This window comes from Pseudorca crassidens, chromosome 17 (genome assembly GCF_039906515.1).
Source record: "Pseudorca crassidens isolate mPseCra1 chromosome 17, mPseCra1.hap1, whole genome shotgun sequence".
Classification (NCBI taxonomy): Eukaryota; Metazoa; Chordata; class Mammalia; order Artiodactyla; family Delphinidae; genus Pseudorca; species Pseudorca crassidens.
Window position 1 is genome coordinate 69,886,108 of NC_090312.1, and position 6,160 is coordinate 69,892,267.

At 46.9% G+C, this 6,160-nt stretch overlaps 1 non-coding gene across 1 annotated transcript; it reads right to left on the reverse strand.

The window, feature by feature from the left end:
- Positions 1 to 3,715: 3,715 nt before the first annotated feature.
- Positions 3,716 to 3,790, reverse strand: LOC137210814 (small nucleolar SNORD12/SNORD106). Its single transcript, XR_010936742.1, has one exon. It is a non-coding gene; the product is annotated as a small nucleolar SNORD12/SNORD106 (small nucleolar RNA).
- Positions 3,791 to 6,160: the final 2,370 nt, after the last annotated feature.

The following is a 6,160-nucleotide window of genomic DNA, read 5'->3' on the forward strand; positions in this document are numbered from 1 at the left end:
CACCACAACTACTGAGCCTGCACTCTAGACCCCGCGAGCCACAACTACTGAGCCCACGTGCCACAACTACTGAAGCTCACGCGCATAGAGCCCGCGCTCCGCAACGAGAAGCCACTGCGATGAGAAGCCACTGCGATGAGAAGCCCGTGCGCCGCAACTAGAGAAAGGCCACGTGCAGCAGTGAAGACCCAACTCAGCCAAAAATAAATAATAAATGACAATTTTTTTTAAAGTTTCACTCATTGATTGGCACCTATAACACAGACCCAGTTTGGGACAGACTTCAAGATTTGACTTAAACTTTGCATGGCCTTTCATTAGCAAAGGCTTAACAATATCTATATACTAAACGATGACAATTCCACCACATGTAGAATTTTTCACTATCTTTTTTAAAGATATGGTTTTAACAGCTCATATCTCCAGACTATGAGGCATAAAAAATTTCATTTCTTACTTCTTGGTTAAAAAAAAAACAACTTACTTTTAATCAGTTTTAACAGTAATCAAGCAATTTTCCAGGAACTTGACTCAAAAGCTCTGCCTAATATATATCATCCGAATGATTATATTAATAAAAACCCAGGTAATGTGCTTGATGAATAACAGATTGATTTCAGATTCCTATAAAACCTAAAGCAATTTCATAAAAGTCACCATTGTTGGGATTCAGTGTGGTTTCATGCTTTTCCTCCATCAATCCTCCAGTGGGTGGGATTTATCTTTTTATGTGAAATGCGTGACAAAATATTTGACTGGTTATCAATTCATTAGGAAAGTCATTACATGGTTTTTCCAATGAGGTTAGAGCAAAATGATTTTGGACTTTCCAGAATTTACAGAAATGGAAGGAAGCCTGACCAACTTTGAACTCTGCTCAAGGAATAAAAAGTGGGACTGATGCCATTTTGAAATGTTGGTGCATATGTGTGTGCCAGGTTCTCTTCTTGCCAACTGCAAAATCTCCTGAAATGTCATCCAAATTTGATTAAAGACAGGTTACTCCAAACTCACTCTTTTACATCCATGTAATAAAAATGGGTACATGTTTCAAAATTATTGACAGTAAAGTAAAATAACCAAAACCAGGTGAAAGGTTGGGACTAACTTTCTCTCTTTAGGGAAGTACGGGAGATGTTCCACCTAGTGTTAGCACACTAGGAATAATAGGTACTCCGGGAAAAAAAAAAAAAGTAATAGCTATTTTGCCATGTTATCTTAACTGTCTCATTAAATAAAGTTACCCTCCCAATTTAGTGCTTCTGTGATGTCAACCGATCCTAGAAACACAGATGTAGTAACCTCAGCGTCCTAGACCATTTTAGAAGAAACAAGAACTAATGTTTGATTGTTCAAAAGAGAGGAACTGCTGTGGAAGAAGCACAATGAACTGTCTAGAAGATCATTAGATGACACTGAGGTCCACTGGATGCCCGACTACACAGGGCTACAGAGACATCAGACAGTGCATGGTCCCTCCAGGCACTCACAGTTGGATGAGAAGGCAGACAGGTCATATGAGAAACACCAAAAATAAAGAAATATATGGAATTTCTTAGGATTGCTGAGGAAGGAAAAGCTATCACACAGGTAGATGGGCGGCAGGGCAGGCAGCAGAGCCCTGAAGGATGAGTAGAGCTCAGATGGACAAGAAACCAAAGGGGAAGGGAAACACAAGTCACAAGGAAAGCAAGCCATAGAAAAAGAAGTAGCAATTTCCTCATAGAAGAGAGAGCCCCTCCTTTGTCCAGACTGTCTTTTAGTCTCCCCACTCCAGAGCAAAGAGCAGATGTTTTTACCGTCCAGTCTAGTTAAGATAATGTCTCCCTCTGGAGCACAGGTTGTGCAGGCTTGCTTGCAGATCATTGTGAAAGGCTCGGGGGTCCTAAGCCCCCCTGTTCCTCAGCAGGGATGCAAACCCAACTTGTGCGCGGCATCCACCTGGATTACTCCGTGTCATCGCTGGGGGTCTTGTGGGGATGTAGGGAAACCTACACAGTCACGAAGCTCATGCTGCTTACTGTGCCCTGAGTAAAAACGTCCTTTGTCTCGGGGCTCCCCTGGTGGCGCAGTGGCTGAGAGTCCGCCTGCCGATGCAGGGGACACGGGTTCGTGCCCCAGTCCGGGAAGAGCCCACATGCCGCGGAGCGGCTGGGCCCGTGAGCCATGGCCATTGAGCCTGTGCGTCCGGAGCCTGTGCTCTGCAACGGGAGAGGCCACAACAGTGAGAGGCCCGCGCACCGCAAAAAAAAAAAAAAAAAAGTCCTTTGTCTCTCACCCAGGAGACTTGTGTCTTCTGCCAGCATCCATGAAACTGTGGCAGGCACGTCTGTGAGCTTATAAGTAGGGTCAAATCTCAGACCACTCACCCTTTTTAACAGGTGGGTAGTGAATCAGTCCATTGGGTGAGACAGCAAACAGAGGGGAATGAAATAAGCAATTTGGGAGAAAGATGAGCTTGATTTTGTTCCTGTTAAACTTGAAGCAGTTGTGGGGGCAGGGAGCTGGCAACACAGATCTGTATTTTATGAGAGAGGTCTGGGCTAGAGATACATATCTTATTAGAATCCACATGGGAGTTAAGACCTTGAGGATGAACAACCATATCCTGGAGAACACCGGTATTTAAGTGGTAGCTATGGGGGTACAGTCTATAGGAACAGACAGAATGGAATGAGGATACTGTGTCTCTTGGAAGCCAAGAAGGTGGAGAATTCCCAGGAGGGAGTAATCACCGGTGTAATTAGGAAATTTCCAATAATAGAAAAATTAAAATCCCACTCGATTTGGCACCTAGAAAGTCACCGTTGTCCTTGCATGACGTGCTGGTCCTGGATCTGTCCGCCTTTAGCTCCCCTCTTACCCTTCCCCTCACTCTGTGTTCCAGATGTCTGAACCTGCAGGCTGCACTTTCCAGGCTCCAATGTCAGCTGGTCTCCAGCTGGGCTGAGTAGAGACAATGGTTGGCATGGATAAGAGATTAAAAGACGAAGGGAACAGAGAGGTCAGGTATTTCTGCTTCTCCTCTCTGCTGTGGATAGCGTGTCTGGCAGTACGTGGGCTGAATCCCCTCCATGGCTTCAGCTGCCACAGGACAAGCCAACCAATCCAAGGGTCATGTCTCCTAGGGTCATCTGCAGGCCAGGGTCTGAGAGCACCATCTTTACTTTGTCCCTCCATTCCAAGCGTGGGAGTAGCTTCCAGCTGTGGCCACCTCTGGGATACCGCACCATCCTCTGTCTGGTTTCTCAGTTACTCTACCACCCACCTAATCAACTTTCCTGCTTTATATTTTCTTTGTCACAAATCACTGAAGCTGTTCATTTTTGCCTGGTTGCATCCTGTTTACTAAGAACAGGTAAGAACGAGTGGTAAGAACAAAAGCCAAATCTTATGGGTGAAAGAATGGAGAAAGAAGATGCCGATGACCAATCGAATAGATTATTCTTCGAGTAGTTGTGCAAAAAGAGAGACTTGATGGCCGTTAGAGGGTTGGATTTTTTAAGCTTGATTCGGGGTTTAGATTGGGTAAGACACGAGCTTATTTTAGGCTGAGGGGAAGACGTGTGAAAAGAGTGAAAGAATAAAAGGTAGAGGAATTGAGGGATTTTGATTAATGGAACAAGGTCCCAAAAGAAACAGGAGGAGGTGAGGGGTTTCACAAGGTCCAGACAACAGGTCCAATCCAGCTAACAGGGTTTTTTTCCCCAGTGCCGTCAGAGAAAACTGGCTAATAGCTCAGTTAGATCAACATGGTCTATCTGATGGGGAATAAAGTTATGTCATCAGCTACCCAGCTAACAAGTTTGACCCCAGCCTGAAATTGGTACCTGGAAACCGGCAATACAAAGGATTGATGTGGCTATAAGTCACCTTGTAAGTAAAGTGGGTGAAATTTTCTGGTGGACTCAGTTTCTCCCAGAAGTTTGAGGCTTTGTTGAGTTTAGAGGTGAAAAGGGGGGCTGGAGGAGAGTGGTGATGGTTTGGAATTCCTCTGTGTGGGGAGTGGAAACTGGCCAAGGATCTCTGAAAGGATTGATGGGTAATGCAGAGGGTCCAGCTGAGGTGGGGAGAAGGAATCTTAGTGGTACTGATCTGCATAGTTGTTTGGGTTTATTTTTTAAATTTTATTTATTTATTTTTGGCTGTGTTGGGTCTTCGTTTCTGTGCGTGGGCTTTCTCTAGTTGCAGCAAGCGGGGGCCACTCTTCATCGCGGTGCGCGGGCCTCTCACTGTCGCGGCCTCTCCTGTTGCGGAGCACAGGCTCCAGACGCGCAGGCTCAGCAGTTGTGGCTCACGGGCCCAGCCGCTCCGCGGCATGTGGGATCTTCCCAGACCAGGGCTCGAACCCATGTCCCCTGCATTGGCAGGCGGAGTCTCAACCACTGCGCCACCAGGGAAGCCCTGCATAGTTTTATAGTTTGTTTTCCCCCCCTCAGATATCAGTTGCCCCCTTTTGGGAGCAGGATGGCAAATCCAGGGTTGGGGTCTTGCAAGATGAGCATTGTGGAGGACAGGACTGCAGGAAGTCATAGATGAGAAGTGGTTTGGGCGGTCTACCGTGGAACAGAGGCAGCATAACCCGGAGAAAGAATGCACAGGGGGCTTCCCTGGTGGCGCAGTGGTTGAGTCCACCTGCCGATGCAGGGGACATGGGTTCGTGCCCCGGTCCGGGAAGATCCCACATGCCGCGGAGCGGCTAGGCCCGTGAGCCATGGCCGCTGAGCCTGTGCGTCCGGAGCCTGTGCTCCGCAACGCGAGAGGCCACAACAGTGAGAGGCCCGCGTACCACCAAAAAAACAAAAACAAACAAACAAACAAAAAAGAATGCACAGGGTTGCACGGGTGGGCAGGATGGACTTCCCATCCCAGCTAAGAAAGCTTGGGCAAGCGACAACCTTTCTAAACCTCAGTTCCTTCATCCAAGAAGTGAAAATAGTCCCTACCTCAAAAGGTTCTAAGACTGAACAAGAAAACGTATATACAGTGTGAATTAAAGATTCTGACACACACAAAGAACTTAGCGAAGAACAGTGGAGTGGGACATCTTCACTAATCAGATCCCTATGCAATTTCATACTAAATCTGTCGATCTCTCTTTGAGGATGGGTCTCAATCAGAGAACAATTCAGAAACTTCTCTAAAACACACAATGTCAGGTTCCAAAACAAGCCCATTTCAGGCCACCCTGTGGCTCCAACTACACAGGAAGATGCTGGTGAGACTCCGATCCACCGTCCTCTAGAGCAGCGGCCCCCAACCTTTTTGGCACCAGGGTCTGGTTTCAAGGAAGCCAATTTTTCCACGGACCAGGGTTGGGGGCGGGGATGGCTCAGGCGGTAATGCGAGCGACGGGAGCGGCAGATGAAGCTGCGCTAGCTCGCCGTTCACCTGCTGCTGTGCGACCCGGTTCCTAACGGGCTGTGGACCGGTATGGGTCTGCGGCCCGAGAGGTGCGGACCCCTGCTCTAGAGAGAATAGAGCTGTTTGAGAGCTCTATGTGAAGATTAGACTCTACAGGGTATATGGGCCTCTGGGGAGCCACAGAACAGGCAATTCAACTGGGGCACAAAAATGGACCAGGAAAGACCCTCTTGGGCCCAAAGGCTGAGATTCAGAGCTCGTGGAGGCATCTAGGAAAACAATCAGAGACACATCATCTGACAGTCCAGCGGAACGAGGGTTCCGGTGAGTCTCCCTTCCTGCAACTTATTTATCCCAAAGTGATCACTTGCTCTGCTGATTGCCTAGGTTCATTCCTAGCTCATGGCTTTCTGCCTTCCAACAACTTGTTTTCTCATTACCCTAACAGAGGTAAGAAGATTCCCCATAGAGCCATCATTCGCAGATGGATCAGAAGACAGGAAACCCACATGGAACAATTTCATTTGTTCTAACAAGTTGTTATGGACAAAATTATTGCCTCGAATGAGCTTTCTGGAATAAAGCTTGTGGGCTTACTTCATTTATAAAGAACTGTCCTGGTTCAGATCTTTGAAACCTTACAAAGCGGAGAATTGCTAACGACTATAGCCTTACCCCTTTAAGGAAGTTTAATGATATGAAAATGACACACGTCATCACTAATTCCTGGGAATCAGAGAGAAAATATACAAAAGGCTTAATGAACAGATGAAGAAAGAAAACTGGTAACTGACAT